This window comes from Chenopodium album, chromosome 1 (genome assembly GCF_948465745.1).
Source record: "Chenopodium album chromosome 1, dcCheAlbu1.1, whole genome shotgun sequence".
Lineage (NCBI taxonomy): Eukaryota > Viridiplantae > Streptophyta > Magnoliopsida > Caryophyllales > Amaranthaceae > Chenopodium > Chenopodium album.
This window is the reverse complement of record NC_137834.1, coordinates 49,204,435-49,209,787: the sequence shown is the minus strand read 5'-3', so window position 1 is coordinate 49,209,787 and position 5,353 is coordinate 49,204,435. Positions and strand designations below refer to the sequence as shown.

The 5,353-nt window shown below is 33.1% G+C and overlaps 1 long non-coding RNA gene across 1 annotated transcript; it reads left to right on the top strand.

Moving 5' to 3' along the window:
- Positions 1–1,995: 1,995 nt before the first annotated feature.
- LOC145584486 (uncharacterized) lies at positions 1,996–3,443 on the top strand. Its single transcript, XR_014100360.1, has 5 exons — positions 1,996–2,028; positions 2,614–2,652; positions 2,744–2,800; positions 2,885–2,962; positions 3,048–3,443. It is a non-coding gene; the product is annotated as an uncharacterized LOC145584486 (long non-coding RNA).
- The last annotated feature ends 1,910 nt before the right edge of the window (positions 3,444–5,353 follow it).

Below are 5,353 nucleotides of genomic sequence, written 5' to 3'. Positions count from 1 at the left end.
CTCTCTAAAATTCGCAAAGTTCCAAAGTGCAAAAATGAGGTCAAACCCTCTGTGTATATAGGTAAAATTTATGGGGGCATTATAGTAAATTCAACTTTCTCGCCTTCAAAATTCTAACGGTTATAATTTGAAAATTTAACCTAGAATTCAAAAAGGTAAAAAGAGAGTTATGTCAATTTGGACGGAGAAATAGACGGACTAGTAACGGCGCGTCCAAATAAACGGTTACGTGAATGGAGTTGAAGTTTTCATCCTGAAAATCCGGGCGTCCGAGCTATACTCAAAAAAGTTTAGGTGGCATGTTTCGTCCGCCTAATTCTAAGACTCAAGTGTCCCCTAGGAAAGTTTCAGGCAGACAAGACAAGTCATCCCGCCCAAGGCGGCTAACATTGAAGAAGCGGACAAGTCTGTTCGCATTCTCAGCTGCACGCCCAATCTCCATGTACTCAGACGCACCGAGATGACTAGAAGATCAGAGGAGGCGGCTTGTATCGTACGGGCCACCACCTTTGAGGGGCAAATGTTTAGGGTAAAAATACCCCTTTATTCATTGTCCAATCCCATAGTGACACGTGGCCAAACTAGAGGGTGACACGTGTCCCTATGGGAAGATGGCACGTGTCTAATGCTAAAAAAGAGCACCTGAGATAAGAAAAAAGGGGGCCTTTCTTACATCAGAGCCCAAATCTCGAGAGATATTGTTTAAATCTAATCAATCACACAAATTTGGGGTACAAACCCTAAAGGGCCACAAATTCCCACCCCTATAAATACCCCAATCATTTATGATGGGAGGAAAGAGCATTAAATAGCTCCAACTTATCTCTACTTTCTCTCTCTAACTTTTCCGTTTTCGGTTAATAACTTAACCGTCGAAGGCGAATATTACGGTTACAGAATATTCGTTGTTTTGCAGGTGTCAAAGTGTCGTTGCTAGCAGTACGTGACCAGTGTCCCGAGCGAATCAAAAAAATCCTTGAAATAGTGAGTTGTTTGAGAGTCTAAATTCCTCCAAACCTATACTTGCCTATTTGCACGAGAGTGAATTAGTTTAGTTAGATAAATAAAATGCTTAATTGCGCGAGAGTGAGTTGAGTGTGTTGCTTGTTCCTAATTGAGGTCATTTTCATCTAATTGCAATATTGTTGTTGAATGAATTAATATAATTGGATTCCAATTTCCCTAGTTTTCGTTGTTTGCTCTAAGTAGTGTTTTAGATGTTCCTCTCTCTTTTTCTCGATCATCTTAGTAGTCTAATTAGCATAGATTGATACACTTAGTCTTCGTGGTTCGATCCTGTACTTGCCACTAACTAGTTTAGCGAAGAGTTTAGGTATTATAAATTTATAATTTGGTTAGGGTTTTTGACCAACGACCTATTAAACCTCTATCAAATTTTGGCGCAGTTGCCGAGGACTAAGGTGTTCTTTAATTTATGTTGGTTAGATTAGGTAGGTTATTGTATATTATTTATTTATTTATTTTTATTTTTATTTTATTTTATTTTATTTTTTTTTTGCTTTTCTTTGTTCTTTGTACAAAAAATGTCATGTTTATCTTTTCCTCAATTTTATGATGAACCCTTCTATGCTTACTTTTATAGATTAGATGGTTTCCTTAGTTACCATGGGTGTTCTTTTTGTGAAGCATGTAACATAGCTTATTTGGGAATGAATGAGTATAATAGGGGAATAGTTAAAAGCATGTTTAACTGTGAATTTTGTGCTTTGTCTTTGGATGATGCTTGGAATTTCTTCGTTTAGTTTGCTAGGGATACTTGTGATAGGGAGTCTCATGTTTCTAGTTTTGATATAAATTGTTAAAATTCTTTTTAATTTTTTCATGATCTTACTTGATGTGCCTAATGCTTTTATTAAAGAACCTATTATGCATGTTGACTCCTCTCCCTTATATGCTCATTGTGATGAGGTTTGTGCTAATTTTGATGATATGCAACTTGATTTTGATCATGAACCTTAACCTAATAACATTGATGCCTATGCTAAGTGTCGAAGCACGACCGTACGCGTAAGTTCTGTTATTTAATATTTTTTCCTGTAGATGGTCGTTGTCGATTCAATTAGTACATAGAATGAACAACGCACCTCTGAGATCTGGTTGGGATATAGTTAATTGGGAGGAAGTAACAATAATTTGGGGTTGTGCAGATCATAGGGTATGTCTTTGTGTAAATTGGTTTTATTTATTCTTTTAAATTGGTAGTAATGCGAAGGTGTTACAATATAATTGTTATGCTATGTTGAAATTAGTGATTGCATTCAATTAATAATAATATGTGTAAAAGTATTTTGTTTACTCGATTGATATTCCATGTGATGTATCTTCTAATTTATGGAAGAACTTATGCCGTATGCTATCAAGAAATTACAATATTCCTGATTTCAATGGAAAAGTAGCAGTGAAAATGCTTTTCTGGATGTTATTAGTAATTTATTAGATCGTGGATCTGTTCAATGATGAGCAGATGCACTTATTGCATTCTTTTTAATTTCAAATATTTCACTGTATAAGTAGTCATGGTGAATGATGTGTAATTAGTTGTGTAAAGGCAATGATATCTTATAGTTATTATGTTGTGTTTTGCGGGTGTAGACTGATCACCGTAAGGAATCATTGGACAATGATAAAGAGGTATCCGTGGCAGAGGATGTATCATTTGTAAGTTTGTTGTTGTAATGAGTAAATAGTTTGTCCTTGAAGTTTAGCTGATGGTTTTATGCAGGATGTTAGTGCGGGATTAGTTAAGAAGATAATCCACTTACACCCCAGGCTGTTTAAGGTAAAGTCGATGTAGATATAAAACTATGGACTGTGTTAAGCTCAAACATATAACTCATAATGTTTTGTTGGTAATGGATTGTAGGACAAATCGTTGAGCGATGGAGGAATTGTGAAAGCAAAGGGGGAAGTGCTAAGGGAACATTCTGCTTGTTGTCGTAGGGTGAGTTGTTAATGGAAAATTTTAAACTACGTTAATGAACCTGATCCACTATTGATGCTAATGTATTGTCATAGTGTTATTACAGCCGCCAAATATGAACTGTCGTATAGATTCATTTGGGAGAATTTGTCAAAAATTCGATGACCGGAGGATAAAGTAGGTTTATGAGATGGGTTTTGGTGGACAACTGTACTTTGCTTATGATATGTTGTTACCGAGGCAGTTATCGTATTGGTTAATGACTAGGGTTGACCCTTTCACACTAGTGCATAACTAACCTCAAGTAACACCTAAAAAGTGTTACATAAAGTGGTAAAAGTGTTATTATAGACAATAGGTAACACTTTAGTGGGTGATACATCCGCCCATGTTACCTAAGGTCTTATGTAACACTTTAGGTAACATATGGTAACACTTTTCAAAGTGTTACTATAAACCCTCTTACGTAACACATTTTTATATTGTTAGTATCATTTCTAAAGTGTTACCTTTTATTTCTTATTTAACATTTAATATCTTTGGTAACATTTTTCAATCATATAGTAAGACTTTATCCGACATTATGTATCACTTTTGTGTACTAAAGTAACAACATTTTTCATTCATCTTATGACGTATAGTAACACTATTCAACATTATGTATCACTTTTTACAAACTAATGTAACACCTTATTAATTAATAGGTAACATTTATCATTATAATAATAATAATTAATAATAATAATAATAATAATTAATAATAATAATAATAATTAATAATAATAATAATAATAATAATAATTATTATTATTATTAATTATTATTATTATTATTATTATTATTATTATTATTATTTTTAAATATAAAATAATATTAATATGTACAACAACCATGAAAGTAAAATTAACATATACAATAGACAATAATTTGAATTGAAATAATTTCATAGCTCTTACAAATTACTTACATAAATACCAAATTTTTTGTTTGGCCAACCAATAATAATCAAAATAAAAAGAAAGTCAACTCCGATCTCTAGCCCTCCAAATTCCGAAAAACAGTCAGCACAGTAAGCAGGAGTAATAATAGCAGATAGTAGCAACCACCAAGCAGTTTCAGTAGCTAGTAATAGCTGACATCTATACCAGCAACAGATGTAGCATCAGATAACAGTAGCACTAGATAGCTGTAGCGGATATCAGCAGCAACAGAACAGAAGAAGATGGCCAAGTTGAACTATTTTTAAGCCTTACTTTGGACAGGTCCTACTGGTGGGCAAAAGCAAGGATTCCTGTCACAGTTCCATAATATTACTTCGTATTAATTAAAAGTCCATAGACACTATGTGACTCATCCACAATTCACACTTGACAAAACCAATCTGTTAAAAAACAAGACTATATATGCAATCAAAATTAACCACAATAGAAACAACATAGAAGCTAAAAAAAAAGGGAAAAGGAAGTTAAACACCGATAAATTTGAGTCAAATTTTAAGGTTTGAGGCCGGGTTTAGATACTAAATAATCTTCAACAAGATGACCAGGTTTATTGCACTTCTGATTATGAAAAATAGAGACTCAAAACATAATATGTAAGAAGCAGAACAGATGAGGATGTACAAGATCATACGTTTCATAATCCAGAGGGGGCATTACTTATCATAACATCATGTATCATGATAGCAAAATCAAAGGCACGAAGCAATATGACCTGGTTCTTGATAAATTATATATCCTTATCAACTTCTTATCTATGAATAATTACTATGAATTGATTGATAGTTGGGGTTAGCTACATATTTTAATAGCATTACAATCTATAACTTTGAAAAGGAGGACAAAGAGATATGTACATGTACTCCAGCATATACTGAGGACTGAACTAACTAATGAATCTACAAATGTTGTCTCTATTTTGAAATTGCAGAATTGACAAGAATATGTGTTAAAATGACTGAAGATGACTTACACATTAACTCAAGAATACTTAGTAGCCATTATGTGCTTCAAGAGACATCTTAGTATTAGCTTATTGAAACAAGAAACTATCAAGAAATTCCCAACAAAAGGAATCAAAACCGAAGATGACAAGAATCTACAACTCTCTTTAATTTAAGAAACCAGAATACTTCAAATAATAGGGTAGAAAACACAAGAAAGTAATTGCTTATAATAATAAATTAAATTATAATCAATGAAGGACTGAGAAGTGAAGCAAACTCACAAGCACATCAACCAATTTTGCATCTAGACTCAACACAACCAGTATAATTCTCACCTTCTCGCTAAATTGAATTTGAATCTCTTTTATACTTCCCTAATTTCATTTTATACATATCAAACAAAACAAAGGACATAAATCCATGTCAGACACAATTAAAAGCATATAATAAGATCACAGTAACATTAA